The sequence below is a fragment of the Vulpes lagopus genome, chromosome X, assembly GCF_018345385.1.
Source record: "Vulpes lagopus strain Blue_001 chromosome X, ASM1834538v1, whole genome shotgun sequence".
Taxonomy (NCBI): domain Eukaryota; kingdom Metazoa; phylum Chordata; class Mammalia; order Carnivora; family Canidae; genus Vulpes; species Vulpes lagopus.
In genome coordinates, this window is record NC_054848.1 from 33,820,547 (window position 1) to 33,848,204 (window position 27,658).

General features: G+C 44.7%; 1 long non-coding RNA gene across 1 annotated transcript; it reads left to right on the forward strand.

The window, feature by feature from the left end:
• Nucleotides 1-12,497: 12,497 nt before the first annotated feature.
• Nucleotides 12,498-27,032, forward strand: LOC121483586. Its single transcript, XR_005985750.1, has 4 exons — nt 12,498-12,606; nt 20,904-21,173; nt 22,391-22,482; nt 26,867-27,032. It is a non-coding gene; the product is annotated as an uncharacterized LOC121483586 (long non-coding RNA).
• Nucleotides 27,033-27,658: the final 626 nt, after the last annotated feature.

Sequence of the window (27,658 nt, forward strand, 5' to 3'; positions counted from 1 at the left end):
TGTATGATTGAACTGGTGCTAAGTAGTTCCACTTAACTTGTGTTGGCCTAATAAGAAAACCACAACGGCAGACCTTATATGTTAATGAAGCATTTGTGCCGAATGCACATTGCTTGAGCAAAGGTTTCCTAGTAATTGGAAAATAATTTGCAAAGCACTAGGAAAATGTAGCCATTGTTTGACCTGCGGTTGTGTGGGCATAATGTCCCCTCTCATACTTAGTGCTGGTTGCAGCGGAGTTGCAGGAAAACAATATTATCCATTATTTTAAATCAATGTTGTTAATTGGAATTGCTCTGCTGTTATAGTTCTAGTTCCACTAATTTGTAAATGTTTAAGGGCTTCCAGGATGCAGACAAGCTAAAATATGAGGAATCTGTGGTCTTATGTTTGCATGTAATGAGCACTATTTTAATTAAATACTTTTATTTAAGGGAAAAATTTTTCTTCAAAAAGGTCTGTGTGTTACTCAAACTTGGAGAACACTAAAGTTTCAGATTCTCCTCTGAACCATCACCAATAATGATGATGGTGAAGACATAGCCCTTCTCCACCTCTGCCATCTTTACCTTTTACTGTATAGAATTATATTGTGCATAGTATAGTTACTTATTATTATAAATAATGGAACTACGTGTGCATGTTACTGTATATACATATTGTATTTATGTGCATCCTCACATTTTACAGTATAGAATTACAAACCCCAAAATAGGTGTATGGTACTTTAGGGGAATGTCTTAAGTGATTTTTCATGGAAAATTGACTATGGCTTACACACTGGATTTAGAACCTCCATATATCATGTGGCTCAAGTCCATTTGCCTTTGTTTTAATATAAATTCTTTCTAGTGGGAATGTAAAATGGTGGAATCACTTTGGAAAAGCTTGGCAGTTTCTTATAAAATTAAACATAACCTTAACTTGAGACCTGGAAACACACAAAGACTTGCTCACAAATGTTCAAGGTGGCTTTATTCATAACAGTCCAAACATGAAACAACCTAAATGTTCATTAGTAAGAGAATGTTCTTAAGAATTCTGCTACATTTCAGGTGCCTGAGTGGCTCAGTCAGTTAAGCGTCCACTCTTGATTTTGGCTCAGGTCATGATCTCAGGGTTGTGAGATCAAGCCTACATTGAGCTCCCACACTGGGCATGGAGCCTGCTTAAGATTCTCTTTCCCTCTCCCTCTGCCCCTTCATCCCCTCTCCAAAAATTCTGCTATGTTTATACAATGAAATACTATCTAGCAATGAGGAGGGATGAACTGATGCATAAAACAACATGGATGAATCTTAAGCCATTTTGCTAAGCAAGAGAAGCCAGACACAAAAAGGAAATACTCTATGATTCCATTTATATGAACCCCTGAAAAAAGACAAATCTAACTTGTAGTGACAGAAAGCAGATCAGTGGTTTCCTAGGGCTAGAAGGAGTATTAACTGTGAAAGGACATAAGGAAAATATGGAAGATGATGAAAATATTCTATTTCTTGATTGTGGTGGTGTTTATATAGGTGTATACATTTGCTAAAACTCGTGAACTGTGTGCTTAAATTTTTTTTACATTGCTTCCATCTCACAGGTTGGTTGTAAAGCTGGAAAGCAGTTTCCAAGTTAAAAATACACAATATTTAAAGTACTCGCCATCAAGACTGATGCCTTTGAAAGATATGCTATGCTTATCCCCGTGGCCCACACGCTGCTGGCATCCCACAGCCTTTCCCTGTTTCAGAAACACGGACCTGGTGCTTACCTGTCTTTTCTCAAGTGATAAAACCAATGGCCAAGGTGAGTCTAGGACCCCTGCTATTTTGCCTCCAGCCTGGTTCTTAGCACCACCTTTGTAGATGGTTCTTGTGCTTCCCCAACTAATATCAACTCAGACCTTCAGTTGGCTGCCCTTGGGTCTAAGGTTGAAATGTCCCCCACTTCAATCAGAGCTGGCACTCAAATGGTGCTTGTATATGTGCATATGTTTAAGCCTAGATTTTTCATTAGACTAATAGCTAATCTTAATTAATTTCTTACAATTGCCATCCCATACTTGTTTTGTTTTGCGGGAGTCCTTGCACCCAGCGCAACTTACTCCACCGTTCCTTGCTGCTAGGCTTGTCTGTGAGCCCAGCTGTAATGGAGGCCGTTCTGATGTTCATGTCCCTTGGTATGGGAAGGTAAACTGCTCTGAGCGTCGTGGGCCATCTTTTTCCTTGCTTGCTGTCTTCTTCAGCAGGGAGGGCTGCTGACAGCTGAGCAGGCTGCCTCATTAGAATTCACTGGGTAAGCTGATTCTCCGTTTAACTGATGAGGGAATTCTTGCACCAAGGGGGTGGGGGAGAGGTTCATTCTGTCAGCTGCTTTCTTCTGGCATTGCTGTCGGGGGAAGGGATGGCTGGTCGACAATCTAAAATGGCCTGTACGGGAGATACCAGGAAACACCAAACCACTCTTCCACCAAGAAACAGTGAAAATCATTTCCAAAGGTCTGCTCATTTCAGCATGTCACAGACACATCGTGTCTTCCCTTTGAAGAGTGGCAACTACACTTTGTTCCCCTCAGAGAATAGAAAGTCTATGCCAAGTTGACACTCTTATTCCTAACAGTTCTTTCTGCGTGGGAATTTGGGTCCTTCCCTAAAGGGGATGGTGAGACAATGAAGGTCCCAGTAGGTCACACTGAAGCTTTAGCATTCTGCCTGTGATGAGGCCATGGAAGGCTTCTTTCCAGCATTGATTTGTCTGGCATGTTGCAGAGCAAGACCCGGGCTTCTGCTTTAACTTCAAGTATTAAGCTCTGTAACTATGAGAGGTCTTCAAGACCATCAAGTGAGGGACGCCTGGCTGGCTCAGTCAGTAGAGCATGCGAGTCTTGATCTCGGGGTTGCGAGTTCAAGCCCCACATTGGGTGTAGGGCTTACTTAAAAGAAATAATAAATAAATACAAATTTTAAAAAAGACCATCCAGGCAAACCCCTTTGATGAAGGCAGAAGCCAAGAGTGACATGAATACCCTTCCCCCAACCCCAGTTGCAGAACAGAAGACTCTCTGAGGTCCCTTCTGATCTGAGATCCTAAAGACCACATTCTTAATAGGGAAGGTGACCCTCTCCAAAGTCACACCACGATGATTCCAGGTTAGACTCTAAAGCAGTTGCTCCTTTGTTCTTAGCTAGGTTTGAGCTGAGTCAGTTTACTCTGATGGTATGGCAAACTGAAGAGCATAAGGACACATGCAAAATGATTCATCCATCCCAAAGGAGTTTGAGCTCTTGTCTCTGCATCTCTGAAGGGCTTTGCCCTGTGCTTACACCTCTTTAGAATGGGATCTATTTTCTCTGAGATGACAGGAGGCATCAAATGGTGGTTTCCTTCAGAAGAGGGAGCTGACTAGCCTATGACAATCCAAGTTGAATCCAGCATTAAGAGAAGGTTGTTGGAGAGGCTAGTGAAAGAAAAAGAGTATAGGAGATTGCCTTTCTCTTTTTTAAAAAGCCTTTCTTTTCCTTTAACGTTCTCTTTCATTTTTTCCCTTTTATTTTCAAGCTGGAAAAAAGAAACACATGTTGGTTGTAAAAAATTCAGACAATAAAAGAATGCGTTTTCTACCGGTTATGTATTGCTATGTAACAAACCACCGCAGACCTTAGTGGCCTAGAGAAACAGCATGTATTTTGCTTTTGAATCTGCAATTTAGGCAGCCACAACCTGGCTCTGCACCTCCAGATGCCAGGGACCTCAGCGGGGAATGGCTGGAAGGCCTAGGGGCTGGCTGCACATTTTTCCCTCTTTCTTCATGTGGTCTCAAGGCCTCTCCGTGTGGTCATTGCATGTGTGCTTTCCAGCATGACAGCCTCAGGACAAACAGATTCCTTACATGGAAACCAGCTTCCTTGCAGCAAGCTTCCAAAGATATCTGGCAGAAGCTGCATGGCTTCTCATGACTTAGCCTTGGAAGCCCCAGACCATCACCTCCGCTGCCTGCTGCCAAGTAAGTCACAAAGGTGAGCCCAGATGCAACAGATGGACATGGATACCACCTCTTGATGGGAGGAGTAGCAAAGAAAGTCTGACCATCTTCCATCTACCACTCGATCCTACTTACAAATGCTTAATTACATGCCCTAGAGGTAACTTCCATGAACACTAGGCGTGCACTTGAGCATGAGTAGTTGTTGAAAGTATGGATACTACTATTCCAACATGTGGGAATCTATGCATGAGGATCTGGGTTAGATTTTATTTTTCGTTTGTTAGGATGTGGTAAGTAGTGGGAGGGGGGCCTGTGCCATACATTCTGTAATTCTGCTGTGGGCTTTTGCTTCTCTCAGTCCTACAGCCCTACTTCAACAGGATGGTTTTGGAGTTTTATCCATGGCTGAGCACAAAAAAAAAAAAAAAATCCACGACGAGTGTTCTCAGTATTCTTCATAAGACATTGACTATCTCAGAGTTATAATCACACATGTCATCACCGTGCTTTGTCCTCCCAGCTGCCCTGCCAGGTCGGTACAGTGGAAGTGCATCGTACCTAATATTATCAATTGATAATACTTCAAGCCCCACTTTTCAGATGAGTTCGGAGAAGTTAAATAACTCATTGATGTCTCTTAACTAGTGCCTGCCAAAGCCCAGCTTCAAACTTTAGTCTGTCTGATACCCAAACCCGTGCCCCAAACCCCTTACATTCATCCTAATTGTATAAAAGGAAAAAATAAAGGTCAGGAAGTCATCTGGCCTGATTCATTTCCCAGAGTGGGTGCAACAGGCACAGAAATATGACTATCCAATTCCAATACTCTAGAGTGTTAACCTCTCCTGAGATGTGTTTTGCATTGCCTACAGAGGCAGTCTATTGCTGCTTTCACTTGTGGGAACTACTTCTATAGGCTTAGCATCTTGAGTTATCTAAGTGAAATGGGAACATTACTGAGTGGAGAGAGGACTGGAAAAAATCCAGTGGAATTTCTAGCAAACTAAAAGAAAAACTGAGAACACCTGGATCCTAAATTTGGAGTGGAACATATATCGTTTAGGAAATAGTTAAATAGCATAGACAGCAACATGATTTCAAGCCACCATGAAGGGTGGTGGTTTTCTTTTGTTGGTTTTGAGTTTGAGGCTACTACTTGCTCCATCCTTCCCATTACAAGCTATGAGAAATCTATGGATGCAGCATTGGGTTGATTCTGGAACAAGTCTCCTTTATCTTTTGTCACCTATTTCTTTGTCATGCTTTGACTTGATTTCTACATTCACGTGCTACCAGTTCCCCTCAGACAAAAGCTGGACTGGTTGTATCTCTACTGACAAGTTGAGCCATTGAGATCAGGGAGCTTTCTGGCCCTCTGTTAGCAACTGTGCCATGTTCAGGCCAGGGACCTTTTGCTTTGTTCTGTGTGGACTTCCCCGGCTGTGTTTCCATTGCCCTCACTCTTTCCGTCCCTCTGCACTTTTGCTTCAGTCCATGCCGGGCTGGAATAAAGCTCTCAGTGCAGCCACAGTCGATAAAGTCATGAGCTCAGCTAGGCCCTGCTGTGAAATGCTTTTGAAAAAAAAAAAACGTCTCCTGCCTCTGGATGGGCTACTCATGGCCTTGGCCCATGAATGTCTGCCATTGCTTAAGATGGAATGTGTTTGGGGAGGTACTTTGGACTTTAAGAGAGAAAAGAAAAACTGTAGTCCAGAATACTGCCAGAAGATTTTCCTCCATTATTCATCAATCCTTTCACCTATAGCTTGTTCATTTGTTACTGCATTCATTCAGCAAGCATTTGGTGAGATCCTGTCCTGAGCCAGGGACTAGCTGAATAGGTATTGGGCACACAGGTTCAAATAGGAAATGGTCCCTGGATCCACTTGGGAGCTCAAAGTGCAGTGGTGAGGCTTCTGTATTTCTGCTCTTACATGTTCCTTATTCCTCACTCTTTTTCTCTCCTTCTCTATTCCTGTTGGCTGTTTTATAGAAGTCACCTTGGTCCAGTTCTGCCATTAAATTATCAAATTCATTCTAAATTGCCATTACTGTTTACAAGATGTTATTGTTATTTCAAATCCAGTTACTCCTTTTTTTTTAATTTTTTTAAAATTTTTATTTATTTATGATAGTCACAGAGAGATAGAGAGAGGCAGAGACACAGGCAGAGGGAGAAGCAGGCTCCATGCACCGGGAGCCCGACGTGGGATTCGATCCCGGGTCTCCAGGATCGCGCCCTGGGCCAAAGGCAGGCGCCAAACCGCTGCGCCACCCAGGGATCCCAAATCCAGTTACTCCTTATTCATATTATCTTTCACTTTCATTACCATGTCTGTTTGTTCTTTGTATCTTTCAATCATTTTCAGGATTTTTATTTTATATTCTTCTTCAGACTTTTCTATTATTTCCAGTGGTTGGGCTGTATTCTTCCTCTTTGTTGCATCTGCCAACTATCGCTTATGGTAATTCATTTCCTTGTGTGGCTAGTCATTGTTATTGTTGGTTTTTTTTTAAATGTTATTATGAATCTATCACTAGCATTTGTTTCCTTCTGTGGAGGTCCTTGTAGTGTTCAGAGTGATTTCACACTTACCTTTGCCAAGACCATAGGGTCCAGGTCTCCCTGGACCTCTCAGCTTAGGCTTTCTATAACTCAAACATCACATCTACAAGGAATAGAGGCTTAGGTTCTTGACTTTTTCATAGACGGCTCTCTCTCTCTCTCTCTCTTTTAAAAATTTATTTACCTGTGTAAAGGCCAAACAGACAGCAAGTATCTTTATTGCCCTAATGAGCCAGCGGCCAGTGTGATTGTGTTAGTATTAGTGGATGGGAAAGATTTCTGAGGCTTTAAGCTTCTGTGTGTGGGAGAGTGTCAGGGCCCCTGTCTCAGTCCCTAGGGGCCTATATCTGGGCTGCAGCTTCTGGGGGATTCCACAGCACCAGTGTGAATTTACTGCTCTGGCTTTCATTTCCCCTAGCTAATTGGGAATTTGGGGGTTTCTCATTCTTTCAAAGCAAGCTTTGTGCTTTTTTCTTTCTTAAGACTGGGGAAAGATAGTGTCATTTTTAATCTAGACTTTCTATGAGGCTTTCTTTTTTTAATCTAGACTTTCTCTGAGACTTTCTTTTTTTAATCTAGACTTTCTCTGAGACTTTCTTTTTACCAGGAAAGTTTTTCTTTTATTTAGTTCACAATATTTTATTTTATTTTATTTTATTTTTTTAAATTTTTATTTATTTATGATAGTCACAGAGAGAGAGAGAGAGAGGCAGAGACATAGGCAGAGGGGGAAGCAGGCTCCATGCACCGGGAGCCTGATGTGGGATTCGATCCCGGGTCTCCAGGATCGCGCCCTGGGCCAAAGGCAGGCGCCAAACCGCTGCGCCACCCAGGGATCCCTAGTTCACAATATTTTAAAACATATTTTGAGTACCTATAACATTTCAGGCACCATGCCTGTTTGTATATCATCATCACTTGGAGCCTATGTCCTTTTTCCAACATGTTTCATTAGAAACAACAAATTAGAAGATGGAGGGGGCCAGTGCTGAGAGAGACAGGTACAATGATACCAGCAGATGGAACTTATTGCCGAAAGTAGCAAAGAGGTGAGAAAGGAAGCTATGAAAAACAAGCCCAGAAACAGAAACAAGGATTTTCTAGAATCAAGTAGCATGAAAAAGTGAAGTGACACACCTGTATCACACGATTGCATCATCTTCTTACATCACAACACAATCGCGGATGTGCCAGATGTCCCTGTTGAGGGATCTTCCCTTACTAGAAAGCCTAGCTGCTCTTGCCGCCATATGTTTAAAGCATCTTGGTATCCTATATCAGCCACATAAGGACTGTGAGAGTAGGCACGACTAGAGGTGTGGGGATGGGGATTGTGTGCGGCAGGGTAGAGAAACTTGTCTGGGTCACTAGGGAGAAGATGGGTGCATATGATCCACTGAGGACCTTTTGGTGGACATGGGTTGTGTTAATCATGTCTGCTCCCCAAATGAACGAGCCCCAGATGTTTCCCATTATCTGGAAACTGGAATTGAATGGGAGACTCATTAGGGACACATAGGGTTTTAAAATGAGAAGAGATGAAATTAGGAATGAATATGGATAGTGATATGAAAAGGAGCCCAGGGCAGGCTCGTGGATTCCAAGGAATATGTCAAAGCTGCCATTAAAGTCTCAGGCTGCCAGCAAAGCCTGGGGTGGCAGCTTAAAATAATAGATGAGAGGCCCAGCTTCACCTGAGACCAGAAGCAGCCTTGGCAATTTGCAAATGAACTCTCTTCAGGCAACTGGAACAGGACAGACAGTGGGGAAGGGAAGAATTCCAGGGACCAGAGAGTCATTGATCTCAGGGGAGCAAAGATGATACCTGCCAGTGCATTGGCAGCCAGCTAAGATAGTGCTTTCCTTGGCTGGGGGAAGGAGCAGAGAAGGACACTCCAGCTCCAGGTTGCTGCAGAAGACAAGGGTGTTGCTATTCTGAGACTGAGTGTCTGGGACAGTGCTGAGGTTCTTACCCAGACAGAAGTGAAGAGAAAGGGGCTCTGAGACAGTTGGTGACCAGAGTAGGTCGGGTCTAGAGGAAAGTTGAAAGTGAGTGAAGATTATTTCCAGAAATTTCCTTTTATGCATTAGCTTCTGTCTCACAAGGTCCTCTCTTCTTCTCCTTAGCTCTGCCCTCTCAGTTTCTCACTGGCTGTGTTAAATTCCTCCACATCCCCACCACTTGATGCTAACTGTCCTCTCTGAGATTGCCGATGGATGCCAAATCTGGTGGAAATTTCTCAGTGCTCATCTTAGTTGACACTGTGCTGAGATCGGCAGTGGAACTGTAGTTAGTTGAGTAGAGAATGCGAGGTGAAGGTGTGGAAGAGATAAAGGTGTTTTCTGTATTTTCTTCTGAGAGGACACAAGATATTTTTTTAAAAGATTTTATTTATTTATTTGACAGAGAGAGAAAGAAAGAGCATATAGGCAGGGGGAAGTGCAGGCAGAGGGAGAGGGAGAAGTAGGGTCCTCACTGAGCACGGAACTGGATGCGAGACTCAATCCCAGGATCCTGGGATCATACCTGAGCCAAAGGCAGATGCTTTATTTTTTATTTATTTTTATTTTTTATTTATTTATGATAGTCACACACACACACAGAGAGAGAGAGAGAGAGAGAGGCAGAGACATAGGAAGAGGGAGAAGCAGGCTCCATGCACCGGGAGCCCGACGTGGGACTCGATCCCGAGGCTCCAGGATCGTGCCCTGGGCCAAAGGCAGCACTAAACCGCTGCGCCACCCAGGGATCCCCGGCAGATGCTTTATTGACAGAGCCACCCAAGCGGTCCCTACAAGAGATTTCTTCTACCAGCATTTGGAGAACTGAGACCTCATGGACACTGGGATCTTGAGTTTAGCTTGACTTAGGTGGGGCTGCTTCCTTCCTGAAAACCTGTCCTGGTGGGAGATGTGAGAAATATAGGGATTCGTAATTATCCTTTCTGTGAGGACAGGACTCAGAGACCACGAGGATAAGTTTCCTCCATCTTCTCAGACCCCAGTAGATATGAAATAGTACCGATTCTTTCTATTGATGCAAATTACTTCTCATTTTTGTCTCTTACCTTATGAGGCAATAAAATTGATATAAATCGTTGAACGTAAGTCAGATTAAGTGATAAGTTATTTTGACTTTCAACTCTAAACTCTGACACTTAACAGGGTAAGCCACAAGGTTAACTGCAGGACAGTTGAAAGTTGAACGTGTGAGTTAACAGGCCTATGACACTGAGACCTTTCAACTTATATATGTCCATCAATCCAAAATGATTCCTAATAGCCAGAAAACCTGAAAACAATCAATATAGCCATCCACAGGTAGATGGATAAGCAAAACGTGATCATTCGTACAATGGAATTCTACTAAACAATAAAAAGGAATGAGCAACTGATAAAACAGCATAGATGGATTCTAAAAACGTTATCTTGACTGAGAGAAACCTTGCACAAGAGTGAATATGGTATGATTCCATTTATGAGACTTTTTTAGAATATACAAAACTAATCTCTGGTGCTTAAAGAAAGAGCAATGGTTGCCTCGGATAGTTAGAGGCAGGGATTTACTGGGAAAGGATAGGAGGGAACTTTCTGGATGGTGGCCATGTTCTTTATCTTGATCGGGGTTTGGGTGGCACTGCTTTATTATTGGAATTCATCAAGTGGTAACTGAAGATGCGTATGTGTGTTTCATTATATATAAATTAATCTCAAGAGGGAAAAACACCAAATATTGAACAACCATTAATGACACGCATGTGGATGTATCTGGGAAGAAGTGAAGTGACATCTGCAACTCACTTGTTTTAAAATTTAAATTCAATTCATTACCACATAGTGTATCATTGGTTTCAGAGGTCAAGTTCAATGATTCATCAGTCTTATATAATACCCAGTGCTCATTACATCATGTGCCCTCCTTAATGTAAAAATGAGATGGCCAGACAGATGGATGAAGGGATAGATATGGAAGCAACCAATTGTAGCAAAACGTTAATCGTAGACTCTGGGTGTTGGGTATATGGATGTTCACTGTAAAATTCCTTCTGTTTTTCTCTTTTTGAAAACGATTTCATGTTAAAGAGAAATAAGTCAACCAACTGAAAACAAGCCTCCCCTGGGGGGCAACTTGTGTCTGGAATTCTTAGCCCCCTCTTGGCCGAGTTGCTATCATTGCCAGGTTCAGGGCTGTATCTTCTGCCCCTATTCTTCCCCTCTGCCATCTTTATAGTCTACGTGATTCTTTTTTTTTTTTTTAAGTTTTTATTTAGTTATTCATGAGAGGCAGAGAGAGAAGCAGGCTCCATGCAGGGAGCCTGATCAGGACCCAGGAGCCTGGGATCAGGACCTGAGCTGAAGACAAATGCTCAACCACTCAGCCACCCAGGTGCCCCTAATCTAGGTGTTTCTTTGAACCACCCCAGGCCACCTCCTTAAGCCAATTTTTATCATCAAGCCTGCCTCCGGGCCATCTGTCCTGCCTATCCTTCTAGCGGTGTTGTACCTAACTTACAAAGGTATAATTGTTCCACTGAAAATATTGGGACTGTGAGATTTCCCTGGAAGCTTCCTATGATCACTCTTGATTGCGTGAAGAGTGATATGGGGACTTAGAGCCTGACAAATTGGCAAACGTTACTCCCACCCCCCTCCTTCGTTGCCCTCTGCCCTGAACTCTATTGAATTTGTAATGACACGATCTTTCACCTCCCCAAATTGTATTGTAAAACCAGAAAACATACATTCTCTAGAATTGACATTCCCGTCCCATGACCTCATTTGGCCAGGGGTTCAGCTCCGATAGGCCTTGAGGTTCTCATCCCCCTGCGTGGGCTGAGCTGACACCGCACGACCCGTGACCTTCCCACCAGTGCAATCTCTAGCACATGGACATTACACAGAATGCCAAGTATAGGTCAAAAGAGGCTGCCAGGAAAACATTAAAAAAAAAAAAAAAGCTTCCTTCTCCAGGCTTGTCAGCTTGAAAACAGAATGCTGCATTTGATATTTTTCCATTGCCGTCTTAAACCTTTTGTGCAGGGAGATGAGGCATAAATAAGTAAACACGTAAGTAAATCTTTATTTGGAGGCAAGGAATTGGAAGTTAACCCCTACCTTAGCGTGTAAAGTTGTTTCCATCGAGCAATGTAGTTGAGATGGAGGATGCTAATTTATTTGATCTAATCTGCACCGAAGTCGCTAGAAGAGGAAGCCGATGGCCCCCATCTCAGTTTCCACCGTAATCAGGAGGCGTCTGTGCTGGCAGTTAAGATGTGGCCTGGAGAACCTCTCATTCCGAGGGTCAGAGGTGGCCTCGTGAGCAGAGGCAGGTTCGGGCAAGGAGGGCCAAATGCATTTGCAGTAAGATCTGAGAACAGACGGGAGCCCTGCTGCCGCAGCCGGGCCTATGCGTATGCGTTCCTTGCACAAGTATTTGCTGGGCACCTACCATGTGCCCGGTGGGCTCCTCGGGCTCGGGTCCTTGTGCACGCTCCACTACGTGGCTCTGCCATGGCCGTGCAGTTGGCAGTTCTCCCAATGCTCCCAGGCTTCCCCACGTCGGGTTGCAGTTTGTTCTGTTCATCCTAGCAGTTTTTTCACCTCTGTTGCCTCACTGGGTGAGTTAGCAGGCCCCTCACGGTTGGTTAATTGCAGATGTTCTGTGACTGCAACCAGAGCATAGAAATGGCCCAAGTGACAGACCATGGAAGGTGGCAAGAACAGCAGCTGCGGGCTCAGGCTCCTGCCAGTTGGCAGCTGCTAACTCTCCCTTGAAAAGCCAGGCAGGACCTGACGGTGCCAATCCAAGAGATGCCAGGCTCTGGAAAGACATGAACTTTCTTTGCTGTGACCTTGGATTTTGAATAACTACCCACAGTTGGCCAGTCAGCTGACATTTCCATGCCCAGGAGTTGCTGGCTTACTCAGGTGGTGGGCGGTGTCTTTTATGCCCGGTCGCTTGGGTCAAACGCCTCAAGCTGACTTGTTGATAGCAGTTTGTTGGCAGGGGGTGGGAGGCTGTGGCCCTGTGACCAAGCCTGACTCTACTAATGGCCAGACTCCTCAGGTGAGAACTTTTCTCCTCCTTCTTACTTTCCTATCTCCTCTTTCTGTGTCTCTACTCCAGACTTCCCTGCAAAAGCCAGTCGACGGTGAGGCAAATGGCAACCATGAGCCGGCTGCAGATTACAACCAGAGTAGTGCTTGACATTCTTTCTTGGATGCCCAGCTGCCCTGCACACCAATTTCATGTGCTTGAATGAAGTTTTATAAAATCTGGTGCCCTTTCCTTTCCCTAAGTTTATTAAGTCTAAGGATGCCTAAGCATCGGTGTGCATTTGTGTGTGTTCTAGTGTGTGTATATGGGTTTGGATGAGGAATGACTTCAAGGTTGTGTGAAAAAGAAGGGTAGGTCTGCATAAAATAATAGTCACCATGAAACATCAGAAGCCCCGAGGGTGGAAGGATGCTATTTGTATCAGTTGGCTTTTGGTATGTAACAAATCAACCCCAAATTTAGTGGCTTAAAGCAGCAATCATTTTTCTGCTTATGATTTTGTGGCTTCTGCTTTGAATTGGTCCAGCTGGGACTGAATGGTCTAAGATGGTCTCATTTAAATGTCTGGAGCCTCAGAGGGGATGGCTGAGACAGTCAGAATTGCTCAAACCTCTCTGTCCATGTGGTCTCTCATTTTCCAGTGGGCTATCCTGGGCTTCTTCACATGACAAGGGAAGTATTCCCAGCAGTAAGAAAGAGCAAACCTCAATATGCAAGTATTTCTTAAGGCTTTGCTTGCATCATATTTGCCAATATCCCATCGGCCAAAGCAAGTCAAGTGACCAAGCTTGGAATTCAGTGGGTGGATAAAAGGACTCAATTTCTTGATGGGAGAAGCTGCAAAGAATTCATGGTCATTTCTCAATAACCTATCGCACTCTGGATGATGACATGGGGAACCAAGCCCAGGTTTTAGAGATGGAAGACAGAGTCAAATCATAGCTCATCTTAATAGCTAAGCGACCTTAGGTAATCAGCTACCTCTTCTGAATCTCAGTTTTCTCATCTGAGCATGAGGAAAATAACCACATCTACCTCACTGGATGAGATGAGATCTTTCATTGACTCATTTTTTACAATAAGCACATGCTAAGCCTATGTGCCAGGCCCAGGCTATGCCAGGCATGGGATATGTAGTAAATGTCATGGTCTCACCCTCATAATGACGCCAATACAATGGATCTTATTTGTAAAAATATCTTGAAAACTACAAGTCATGGTATACATTGTCAGTAGAGTGTCACGCTCTGGCGATTAGTCTTCCTTTCCCCCCTCCCTTCCTTCATGACATTTCCTCTGCCATCACTCCTGGTACACTGTGGAACCAGAAAGGCCCACCTTGCCTCAGCAGGCAGTAGCTCAATATTATAAGGTCATGGACAGGGTGTAGACTGGCTCCACACTGCTACTATAAGTTGATTCATCCATCATTATTATGTAGGGGAGGTGACCAGTTTGTTGAGCCTGACTGGGGAAAGCACCATAGATCATTGAAAGTTGAGAAGACACCAGGCATGATGTAGTCGGTTTGTTCATTTAATAGGTGAGGAAACTGAGGCCTCAAGAGGCAACATGACTTATGCAAGGTCACACAGCTAATTGGTGCTCATACCCAGATTCCTAAAGACGTTGATTCCAGTGGTTTTCTATTTGTGTCTGTGTCTCCCTCTTATACTTCTGGCCTCTTTTCTTTTCCAAATCACCACACATGCATGTGTGCATACACACGCGTATGTGCGCAAACACACACACAGAGGCTTTTTAAAAGTTATTTTATTTTATTTATTTTAGAGAGAAAGAAAGAGAGTATGACTGGGGGGAGGGGGAGGGGGAGATCAGCAGATTCCATGCTCATTGGGAAGCCTGACTCAGGTTTAATCCCATGACCCTGAGATCATGACCTGAGATGAAATCAAGAGTCAGATGCTCAACCGACTGTGCCACCCAGGCACCCATACACAGGCTTTTAGTAGAAAGGGATAATGAATGGAATCTGCTCTCTTCATCTTCCACGTGAGTGAGAATAATAGCGGTCATTTACCTCTCCACATCTGAACAACATAAAAGAAGTAAAACTAATATTAGTTGACCAAAATTTAAATATGATTTGGCTTAGAATTTGTGAATTACTTCCATCCACTCTTCACTATAAGAGGAGGAGGGTGAGGGCGTCGAGCCAGCGATCTAAATGATTGATTATGTTAAAGCTATGGCAACCAAGGAAGGTCCAGATAGGTTGAGTGAGTTTTGTGAGGTCACAGGGTAGTCCTAGTGATCCAGAGTAGACCCAGGACTGTGTTTTCTCCACATCATGGGTCCAGCTGAGGATAGCTGGCCACTTACTGCCCATCAGTTGCTTCTATATATTATGAGGGGGGTATCTGGTAGCCAAAATGAACAAAAATTTGCTTAAGAATTGTATCCAAGATCTATAAAGAACTTATTAAACTCAACAGCAAAGAAATAAACAATCCAATCATGAAATGAGCAAAATATATGAACAGAAATTTCACCAAAGAAGACATACACATGGCCAACAAGCACATGAGAAAATGCTCCACATCACTTGCCATCAGGGAAACACAAATAAATCAAAACCACAATGAGATCCCACCTCACACCAGTGAGAATGGTGAAAATTAATAAGACAGGAAACCACAAGTGTTGGAGAGGATGCGGAGAAAGGGGAACATTCCTCTTACACTGTTGGTGGGAATGTGAACTGGTACAGCCACTCTGGAAAACTATGTGGAGGTTCCTCAAAGAGTTAAAAATAGACCTGCCCTATGACCCAGCAATTGCAGTACTGAGTATTTACCCCAAAGATACAGATGCAGTGAAACGGCAGGACACCTGCACCCCAATGTTTCTAGCAGCAATGTCCACAATAGCCAAGCTGTGGAAGGAGCCTCGGTGTCCATCGACAGATGAATGGATAAAGAAGATGTGGTTTATGTATACAATGGAATATTCCTCAGCCATCAGAAAGGAGGAATACCCAACATTTGCTCCAATGTGGATGGAACTGGAGGGTATTATGCTGAGTGAAGTAAGTCAATCAGAGGAGGACAATCATTATATGGTCTCATTCATCCAGGGAATATAAAAAAAATAGTGAAAGGGAATAAAGAGGAAAGGAGAGAAAATGAGTGGGAAATATCAGAGAGGGTGAGAGAACATGAGAGACTCCTAACTCTGGGAAATGAACAAGGGGTGGTGGAAGGAGAGGTGGGTGGGGAGTTGGGGTGACTGGATGACGGGTACTAACGGGGACGCTTGACGGGATGAGCACTGGGTGTTATGCTATATGTTGGCAAATCAAACTCCAATAAAAAATATACAAAAAAAGAGAGAATTGTATCAATTAGGTGAAATAATTCTGGAATGGGTATGTATGAACTGCAGTTGAAATCTACCTGGCTAAATTTAAATGACTCTAGACGTAATGGTATGTATAAAGATAAACAGAAAAAGAAAAGTGTTTAGGGTCACCAAAAGCTCCTTTTTTTGTTTTTATTGGCTACACACTCTGGATCTGTGTCCCTTCTTATCTAAACTTATCATTGACATGTATTTTGAGAAAAACCCTGGTTATTTTACAGAATTTGCAACAATAGTACGCAAAATACCTTAATGTACTAACTTTATGAGTTGCCCTCCAGAAAGAATAGGAGGAAACAATACACAGGAAAATAATTAAATTGACCCCGAGTCACCTGGAAGATAGAACTGCTCCTAAGTCCTTCTTCCAAAGTGAAGATGTTTGTGCTTCGGTATTTGGTGATTTTTTTTTTTTTTTGACCTAGCCAGAGATGGGGAGGGGATCTCTGACATCCATTTTTTTTGGTAACAACTCAAACAAATTATTCCTTCTGTTTTGAGATTTAGGCACACGTAGCAAATTCCAGAGCACCCAGAACAATTTGAGTTGAAATTATAAACCTGAGCTAGAATTGTCTATGACCACCCTTCGTCACGATCAAGTTTGACTGTGCTGAGTATTGACTATGTGTTCACAGAACTGAGTGTTTCACATGGACTATTGTATTTAATCTTCATGACAGCCATACAGGCTATTCCCATATTATGCATATCTCTATCTTGCACAGGAAGAAACTGAGGCTAAGACAGGCTAATGACTTGTCTGACTATATGACAATGTGGGATATGAAGTAAAAAGGGGGCCAACTGATTTTGGAGTCTCATTCTTAACTGCTGTTGCTGTAGAGCCATGGGAAAGAGAAGTGGAAACTGATCAAACATTTTTATATACCAAATTCATAAGCTCTTCCCTTTGGGAAATAATGATTTTTTTTTTTTTTACGATAGTAAGTTCTGGCCACCCTAACCTGACATTTTGCCTTTGGGAATGGCAGATACCACTTCTAGAACATAGAAAGGAAGAATTTAGTTCAGCAGGTACTTGCCTGACTTAGCACTGGGGGAGGCAACCATCTCTTGAAACAAAAGGCCACTGATGATGGGGGCTGAGTAAAACCGTGTTGCCACACTAATCCAGCCTTTCTCAGACTCTAATGTGTGAATATCCCCTGGGCGGGGGGTTATTAAAATGGGAGCTCTGAGTCAATGGTCCTGGGTGGGGCCCAGGAGTCTGCATTTCTAGGAAGTTCCCAGGTGAGGCCAATGCTGCTGGTCAATGGGCCACACTGGGCATTAGTATACCTTGACATGCTTCAGTTAAAGTTTCTTCCTCTGCAAAGCAGAATTAATAATAACATTGGTTTCAAAGGATTGTAGTGTATTAATGCAGGTGAAATACTTAAAACAGGCTTGGCATATGGTAAGCACTCCATAAATGCTAGTTATCACTATCATTTTGCCTTACGCCCTCCCATTTGTCTTTCTGAATTTCATACCAGCTTATCCCCACAGGCCATATATTAACAGTAACTCAGATTTCAAACTGTATTATCCTTACCCTTCCCCTCTAATACAGGGACATCAGTGAAGCAGTGAATCAAGGCAGCCCTCCGATCTCTCACCTCACTACAGCTCCTCCCCGTGTGTCCACAGGACTGGTCAACCTTAGAGTCCGAGTGGGTTTGGGGGTCAGTGACTTCCACCAAACAGGAGGGTTTTCATGCCATGCCTGCACCTAAGTCAGAGATCTGGGCACAGGGAGGAGGAAGATGATGAAATCCTCCATGGAGAGAGACACAGATTGGTTCAGAGTAAGCTCCTCCCTGTTCTCTGCCCATTTCTGCCCAACGTGCTGGGACTTCTATGGGAAATTGTGCCCCAGGAACCCCTTGCTTCCAGCTCAGAAAACTGCCTCCCCACTGGGGAGCTCTCAGGGCTATGGGGCATAAAAATGCCATGGGGTGCCAAGACAGGTCATTGGGGTGGAAGCAGAAAATAATGAAGCTTATCTTAGTATATATTTCTTTACCTAAAAAAAATAAAGCAATCAATCAAACCAAATATCTAATACATATACTGGCTTCAGTACATGTATATAATTTCTGTATAAGCCTACACCTAGTAGTGTATGGGCCTAAAGTATTTTACCAGGGCGCCTGGGTGGCTCAGTCGGTTGGGTGTCTGCCTTCGGCTCAGGTCATGATCCTGGGGTCCTGGGATAGAGCTCTGCATCAGACTCCTGGCTCAGTGGGGAGTTTGCGTCTCCCTCTGCCCCTCCCCCTGCTCATGCTTTTTCTCTCTCTCTCTGTCTCTCTTAAATAAATAAATACATAAAAATCTTAAAAAAAATAAAAGGGATCCCTGGGTGGCTCAGTGGTTTAGCACCTGCCTTCGGCCCAGGGCGTGATCCTGGAGACCTGGGATCGAGTCCCACATCGGGCTCCCTGCATGGAGCCTGCTTCTCCCTCTGCCTGTGTCTCTGCCTCTCGCTCTCTCTGTGTGTCTCTCATGAATAAATAAACAAAATCTTTTTTTAAAAAAGTAAAGTGTTTTGCCGTCCAAACAGTTTAGAGATTGTGTCTAGAGATGACCAGGTCTGCCCTTTCATGGATGAGAATAAAAAATCTCTCTGTGGTAGTGACAATTCTGGTGCTGACCAGCCTTTCATTGTCTTCCCAGGCACCCAGGAGGAGCTTTTTGCCAGCTCCTTTGCATGGGTGAGGGGTCATGTAACTAGTTCTGGCCAGTACAATGTGGGGGAGGTAATCCACTTGGCTCCCAGGCTTGGCCCCTCTAATAACTTGTGAGGTCCTTCCCTTGCTCCCACTCTTCTCCTGTCAGCTGGTAGGGTGCAGACAGTCCCCCAGGGCTGCAGGGGAGGATGGAGCCAACAGTGGAAGGTGCCTGGGTCTGACCTAGGTGGGAGGAGTGCTCTCAGGAAAGCAGCCCACCTACAAACATCTGTGATGAACTTTTTAGGAGGCAGGAGAAAAGCATTCATTAGGGCACAGATATGTCGGGGGGAGGGTTGTTGCTGTCATACATCCTAGCCCACCCTGGCCAAATCAGTTTTCTTCATAGCTCACCCTCCTCCGCCCACCTTCACAGCTCAGGCATCTCATTGGCCCCAGCCAAAGGCCTTCTGGATCCTGAACATTTAACATTTAACCACTTAGCATCTTCAGTGCCAGGGAGGTTGTAGGAGCACAGAGTCGAAGTCATGAGATCAAACTCTGAAGCCAGACTCCCTGGGTTCAAATCCCAGCTCTGGCCCTTATTAACAGCATGATCTTTTGAGAAGGCATTTTGCCTCTTTCTCCCTTCATTTCCTCATCTCAGATAAGAGATAATATTCATGATTTTTATAGGGTTCTTGGAAGAATCAAATGAGAAAATCCTCACCAAGCAAGTTAGTGTGCCTGACATAGAGTAAATACTTGATAAATGTTAGCTTTTGGTTATTTCTATTATTGCAACTGCGAGCTTCCCTTCCTTCTGCAATCACAAAGCCTTTCTCAAATTAAAAAGACAAACATAGATGCCCTCCTTCTGCCTGTGTCACTTTTGCCCCATTGACTCCCCCATTCCTCAGGCTCCAGGCAGGTGGGGAAGTGGAACCAGTCTGGCTGGAGTGTCCCCTTCAACCATCCCTGGCCCCTGATCCTGCAAGCCAGAGATCAGTAGGAAATTTCTGAAAGGCTTTCATTACTCCAGTCTCTTGTCTCCTGGCTGGATCGACAATATCATAATCAAGGCATAAAATCCCAACAGAGGCCTGACAGGAGGTTATCTTGCCTTTCTGTAGGGCTACAGGGAACTTAACGAGGCAGCCTCTGCCATTACTGGGTAGACTCATAGAAGAATTTTCTGTGCATTAAATGGAAAACTGCCTCCGTCTTAACCCAGAATATGCTTACCACTAGCCCAAGGCTTCTCAAACTGCAGCATGCATCACAGTCCCCTGGAGGGCTTTTTAAAGCATCACCAGGTCCCATCCTGATTTGGTGGGTCTGGGGTGGGACCCGAATAAGAGCATGTCTGACAAGTTCCCAGGCAATGCAGATGCTGCCAGTCTGTGGACCATACTTCTAGTAGCTTTAGATTAGTCCATTTGACAGTCTTTCAGATATTTAAAGACAGCAAGTAGGTCCCTCTTCGGCTGGTTTCTTTCCCCAGTTAACTCTTCTCTATGTTAAACATGTTAGGACCCCCACTTTTCCTTCCCAGGTCAGACTTTGTCCCTAGTCCAGAGTATCCAAAGATGGAAAATACCTAAACACTGTCCCCTGGGAGCTTACAGTTAGGTGGAAAATCGAAAAGGAATCCACTATAATGTGACCCCAGTAAATATTGACTCTGTGCCTGCTGTGTGTTGTAGCAGGTCTCAAAGGCTGGTGATTCACTAGTGAGCAGGATGGCAGGGTCCCTACCTCCTAGAGCCCTCTTACCAGTGGGAGACTGAGCAGTGAACAGGACATTACAGCCCAGTGTTGTGAGAGCATGGAGAGGGAAAGCCATGTGGCTGAAATGTAGGGGGAGGCTTCCTGGGGGAACAGATGGCTAAAGGACACAGTGAAATAGGAATGACGCAGGTACAGGATGGGGCGGGTGATTCAGGCGGAGGGGAGGGACGCACCAGAGCCTGGTCCAATTCAAGACTGGTGAGAAGCACTGTGTGGCCAAAAAGAGGCTGCGCATAGGGCCCTGTGGGGTGAGGGTGGGCTGGAGCAAGGATGGTGAGAAGTGGGGTGAAGCAAGGAGAGACTGCTATTTCCTAGGTGAGAGAGGTGGAAAGAGGGAGAAGCAATATTCCCAGAGGCAGGCAGGCTGAAGATCTGTGGGTGATGGTTAGAGAAACGAATACTTCACTAAGGTTTGAAACAGAAATATATATAAATATATATATTTATATATATTTTTCATAGGAAGTGATCCAGAGGATCGGGAGAATCTGGTAGAAGGAAAGTAGGACATGAATGCCACATGCCAACAGACCTGGCTTTGAGTCCCATTTCTGACCCTGACTTTCTGCATGACCTTGGGCAAATTACTTCAATTCTCTGTATCTCAGGATCCTCCTCGATGAGAAGAAATCATAAAAACCTAATTCACAGAACTGTCGGGAAAGGCAAATGTTCGGGTGTGTAGCTCCCGGCACATAGTCGGCACTCAGGAAACCCATGTTTCTGTGCCAGGTACGTCCTTCCCTGGAAGCGAAAGACAAAGTGGCTCCCAGAGGCCAGGAGGGCCAGCTTGAACAAGCAAAATCCCAAAGATGAAGAAGCATGGATGGCAGAGACTGTTTCCTGCTTTAAACTTCTGCCAAGCCGAGTGTGGAGCTGTTCTGTTGTTTGTGAGCTGACTTTGTGCCTTGGCTCAAAGAGGGCACTGGGCGGGCGATGGGAGAAGAAAGGCTGGCATTCAGAGGAATGATTTTTGATGGAGAAAGTGTCCTCCTTTGCAGAGCAAAGGGCAAAGCTAAGATTCACAATAGGAAGATAGCACCCTGAGCCTTGTACTCGACAAGAATGTAAAAGGATTTATTTCTATTGTTATCTTTCGCCAGTTCTGCCTTAAAGATTGAGTATGGTACAATACACCATAGATTAGAAATAATCATGGGTGCATCATTTTGCAGTTTTAAATTACTTTCATTGACATCATTTATTCATTCAACAAACACGTATTGAGTGCCCAGATTGTGCCAGACACTCATCGTCTTGGGTGTCCACCCACAGTACTTTGACATTGACTCCCTTTCGGCATCTTCCTTGCCTTCTATTGATGTGAATAATCAGAAGTGATCCTAATTTCCTTTCCATTTCAGCCAGGCCTGGGGAAACTTCCATTTGCATTCCTTCCCCTTTGGTGCTGCCTGAGTGGCTAGCTAGCTGTGGTTAGTCAATCCTGTTGGTTAATGAACTAAGCAAAGAGGTTAAGGTCACAGTTATGATCCCCAGGGGCTGATTTAGCTCTGCACCTGTGTATACCATCCTGCTCTCTCTACCTCCAACATATACGCTTCCTGTCACCTCAAGGCCTTTGTATATATTTTTTTATTCTACCAGAAGGTATCTCACTCTGGCCCCCTAGTCACTGAGATTCAAGGTCATTTCCTCCACAAAGCCTTACTCGCCTCTCAGAGTTGATCAGATGCCTCAGGTTACATTCCCACTGTGCCCTGTACTTCCCTAGTGTGGCGTTTATTTTTTATATTGATTAATGTCTGGCTCTTTGCACCAGTTAGGGTAGTGTTCAGCTACAAGTAATAGAAAACTTGGCTGATGGTGGTTTAAAAACACGAGGGTTTATTTACCTCCCCCAAATAAGATAGGCTATCTAGCACCAGTCTAGTGGCTCACTAATGCCACACGGGACTCAGACTCCTTTTCTCTTCTTTCTCTGTCTACAGCAAGTATGGTTAATCCTCATGTTTACAAGATGACTGCTGCTACTCAGGCATAGTATCTGTATTCCAGACAGAAAGAAAGGAGAAGGAGAATAGTGAGTATCCATTGACTACTGTTTATGTCTCATGGGCAGAACTGGGTCCCATGGCAACTTCTAGCTGCAGAAGAGTCTAAAGGGTTAAGTTGTTGCTGTTGAGCTTTTACAACCTACAGAATAGAGGCAAACCAGAGAGGTAGAGTAAGCCAACCAAAGTGGACAGATCTATCTCTTGCCTTCCGCACTTTCTTACTGAGCTTCAAGAATGAGGAGGGCAAGGACTGTGTTTCCTTTGTTCACCATTGCAGGCCTACCTTATACAATATCTGTCCCATTGGAGGCAGCTGGTAAGCATTTTGTTAAATGTCAATAAATGAATCCTGGCAGAGCGAATCTCCCATTTTAGGTCTTAAGAGTGAACAGAAGAAGATAGATAGATCAATGCCATCTTGCTCCTACGGGTAAAAGAATTTAAAATAGACAACATCAGGGGCCCCACTAGCCTCTACATTGCCTTTGCATGAATTAGGAAGAGGCACCCACCCCTTCCTCAAGACACATTACTGCCATCTACTGGAAAATTATCTTACTAAAATGATAAGTTTACCACATCTACAATGTAAGCAGTGCCTCCACAGACAGGGTGAGGCCATTTGCTGAACAACCCACATGGCCATGAGTGGCCATCTTGCAGGAAATGTAAGCAGTGAATCCCCAGTAGGGTGGATGTGGTCCATGAAGAAGCCATCACACCTGTCTCCCGAAGCAGAGGAGGGGAGCCTTCCTGGGGAACAGGGCTGTAGATTTTACTAGGGCTGATGGGAGCTTGCCATATGTAAATACGTACTATTCTGAAGCATCAGGGATGTGGTGAGAAGACCAGAAGGTGTGTTTGATTTCTGCTCTTCTTTGTCCGCCTCTATAATATTGTGAGGACCACTTAATCCTTCTACATTTCAGTTTCCTCATCTCTAAATTGGGGGCAAGCACTCCTGCCTCAAGAGATGTGTTTGCATATCCAGTGAGATAATGTACATGAAAGGGTCTGGGAATCTGCTCAGCATCAGAAAAATGTCAGCTATTGCTAGCATGCAGAGCTGACAGGAAGTAAATACTAGTGACTGACTGTTCAAATCTCATTTCTACCTCTCTTCAGACACATGACCTTGGGCATGTTACTTCATTTCTCTGGGGCTCAGTCTTCTCATCTGTAAAATTGGTATAATATTAGAACCCACTGCCCAGGAAAGTTGTGAGGATGAAAATTAGTAATATGTGTTTCATGAATGCCAGCTAACTAACTTTAAGCCTTGCTTTAGGCTCTGCATTTTGCATTTAGTATTTCATTGAAATTCCTAAATAAGTCACCTTTGACTTTTTGAAAACAACAACAACAAAAAGAAACAAAAGGGTTCCTAGGCCTTTTTGCAGAAAGAGCTGAGCCTGCGGGCATGGAATGATTCAGCACATTTCTATGACTCTGGATCTGTTGTGATGTCTCTGATGTGTGAAAAGGAAACCTCCTGCTCATGCCACCCCTCTCCCTCTTGGCCAAATCTGGATGCGGGCCCTCCTAGGTTGTAGCTGGGATTTCTCACTAAGTGGTTAGTGAGACTCATTTCATGGACAGTTCGTGATTTACAAAGCACAAAAGGAACTGAAAGGGGAGGGAAAGGCCAGCCAGGCAGACAGGGTGGGTCAGGCCAGCCAGGCAGAATTCTGGTTCCCATATGCTCTGGTTCTTCCCTCCATACACCTTCTCCCTGCGGCTCCTCTGGGATGAGGCCCTGTGACCGCTGGGGAAATCCACGCAGACACTAGCACCCTGAGACAGAAGGGCAGAGCAAAGCAAGCCAGCAACAACGTTGCTAATTGGGCTGCTGTCTAATGGCTGATTCCCTTATATACAGCCTCCCAGAGCGGGGCTGGCCTGTGGAGTAACAATATTTCATCCTGCCCTGTTTTCCACTTGTCTCCTCTTCACCACTGCAGATGCACCTCCTGCAAATCTTGTCAGGGTATAGAGTTTTGGAGGAAACAAGATGTTTTCCCTGCATTTCTCACATCACATTTCACTGGAGTCAACAGTCCTTCCTTTTCTTTCCTTCTGCCCCAGAGAAGGAAAACTGCTGTGCACCCGGTTTCTGGGCTTAGTTGCTATGTGACCTGAAGCTGACATCTTTTGTGCGTGTCATGGTTTATAGCAGAGTGGTTAAAAATCAGCTCCCATTCTGGTGACTAAATTTTATTGACTTTTCTAAGGCCTGTGGTGGGACTGACATGTCCCCCATTTAATTACTTCCTTCTTTTTGACAGCAGATTGAGTTAACCAGAGGACACGCAGGTGGCTCTGGGGCCAGGGAACTTGGAGTGGCCATGGTGAGGCAGCTGAGAGGGGCCGGGGTGAGCACAGGCTGGAGATGGAACAACCTGCTGGCAGTTGTGAGCTGTGGTTTTATGGTTGCGCTGGGGGCAATAACCAAACAGTGGGGCTTTTGGACTAATTTGAAGAATGCTTTGCATAAATCCCAGCTGCTAGCCATATGTCCGACCCTTGTAGAGGGGAGGGTGTGTTTCCCTGAGCTCTTGTTTCCTTCCCCAGAAGTCAAGGCTAACCAAGCCTCTAAATGCCCAGCCCGGCTCTTTAGGGGAGGAGAGTTGGCCACAAAAGCTAGAGCTGATTTAATCACAACCTAAATTTACATTATGCTTTACCAGATTTTCCCTTCCAATAACATTGTGTCATTTTGTCCTCATAAAACCCCAAAATATAGGCCAGGTAGGAATCCTCCATTTACAGCTAAGAAGGCGAAGGCCCAGGGAGACTGTGACCGGTGAGAAAAGCAAACATGTTGAAGCTGACTAGGTGTCAGGCACTCTTCTGAACCCTTGAGAGCTCCTAATTCATTTCATGCTTGTACCGGTCCTCCAAGGCAGGCACCATTATCATCCCTGCTTCTTGGAGGAGGGAAGTGAGCCCAGAGAGGTTACTTGACTTGCCCACGGTCACACAGCTAGTAAGTGGCGGAGCTGGGATTTAAACCCAGGCAGTCGGGCCCCAGAGTCAGTTTTTATGTCCATGGCACATGATGCCAGATGGCTTGGCAAGTGACAGAGTTGGAATCCTCATGCAGGTATTCACACACCAAGTTCAGGTTTTCCCTCGTGCCATACCATCTTCTGAATTTTGCTCCTTAAAGATCCTTAATTCCGGGAAGCATTAGCTCCAGCAATTTAGATTTGGACTCTTCTCATCTAGTATCGCAAAATCTTTCACTTAAATCCGTTTAATTAGTCCCTCCAACCCACTTACCATGACGTCTGAGGTAGACCCAGTCCAAAGGTGCTGTAATGTGTTAGGAAATGACTCCCAAACCAAGGCTTTGGAAAAATACAGGTATCTAGGTGTTGGGAGTTGTAAAGCCTGGCAGCCCGACGCCTGGCAAAGCACAAGGTGCGGTTCCCAGGGAAGAATGGGCGTGGCCCTCACCTGCGGGCTGGGTTTGTGAGCTGGGGCACTGGCACCCTGAGCTCCCAGGGGAGTCGGCCTTTGCCTCTCCCGCTGGGATAAAGGTCATTCCAGCCCAGACTTCCCTGACAATTATGGGTTTCTTGGCGAAGGTGTCTCCAATGGCCTGCAGTAAGTGTGAGCAATCCAGGTAGAAGGGAGGGAGCCGTTTTAATGGAATAGTATCTCCAGCCATCCAGGCTGACTTTCTCCCCAGAGAAAACTAGTAAAACCTTTGCTCTGCATTCACTGGTGTCCCAAAGAAAACCTATGGGTGCATGCAGATTTTTATATTTTGTAGCCCAAACCAAACATAGGGCAAATCCAAATCAGATTTCGTGGTTATGGCCTTAAAAGCAGGAGTGTGACTCCCACTTTCTGTTCCCAAGGGCGATGTTTCCCCTTCATTTGCACACTAACTCTGCCGCCAGGCCTTAGGTAACCTGAAACAAGCAACACAACTCAACTGGGGCTGAAAAACCACAAAAGGAGACGATTAGAAAGACAGGAACAAAATGGTTTGGGTTGTACTAATCATTAGTCATATTTACATCATTTCTTGGCAACAGTCTATTTCTCTAGATTGGATTTCCCCAGAAGCTGGCCTTGCAACATGGATTTGGGTGCAGGTAGTTTATTTGGGAGGTGATTGCAGGAGGTGTCTTTAGGGAGTGGAGAAGCGAGACAGGGAAGACATGGAAGCTGATTCAGAGTGTCAAAACAGGTTCCCACTGTTGGCAACCAGGGCTTGGCTCTGCAGGGGATCTCAGGGAAATGGTGTGGAATGTGCCTCATAGTCCTACCCAGGGAGCAGGGGAGCTGGGGTATTTATCTACCATCTCCCGTTGTTCATTAGCTTGGAGCCGCTCCTGTATGTGTTAACTCCTCTGGCCTCTCCCACAAGTGGCCTGACAGTATTTCATTTGCTTACAGTAAGAAGCCATTGAGCTACAAGAGGACACCGAGTGCCAAGGGGGTATGAGCAGGTCCCTGACATCATCTGCTGCTCTCTGGAGGAAGAGGGTGTGAAGGAAGTGAAGATTATATATTGCAATTAGGATTCTTCTGGTTGCTGGTGACAAAATCCCCTCTAAACATAGCTTCAACCAAAAAAAAAAAAAGATAATAATAATAAAATAAGGTAACATAGCTCCAGGTGCACAGACTGCTATGAGGGCCCTGTCCTCTGTCTCTCTCTTGCTCATGTTCTCTTCTGTATTGGCCTTACTGGCTGGCTGGCTGCGAAGAGCGTGAAAAAGATGGCAGCTCTAGGCTTACATGCTTCTTATTCCTCCTGATGTCAGAGAAGAGCATTTCTCCTCATAGCTCTGGTTAAAGTCTTGAGGAAGGCTCTGATTGGCCTATCGTGGGTCACGTGCCCATTCCTGTACCAGATGATGAGGCCAAGAGGATGGGGCCCTACTGACTGACCAGACTCAGGTCATGGGTTGGGTCGGGGAGGATGGCATCGTCCTATCCTAACATCATGGATCAAGCAGAATTTCTGGGACCTGTGGGATAGGTGGTTCTAGAAGTATGGTGATAAGCCAGCTTTTAAACAAATGAACGAAGATCCTGATTTGCATCTGATTTCCATGGTATAGATGCTCCCACCACGGCTAATTTTAAGCTACCAACATGATGCCACCAAATAGGGAGTTGAGAAGAGATGCACACAGTCAGCTCTTGGGAGCCAGTGTGAGCTGGCTCCAGCACACCACTGAG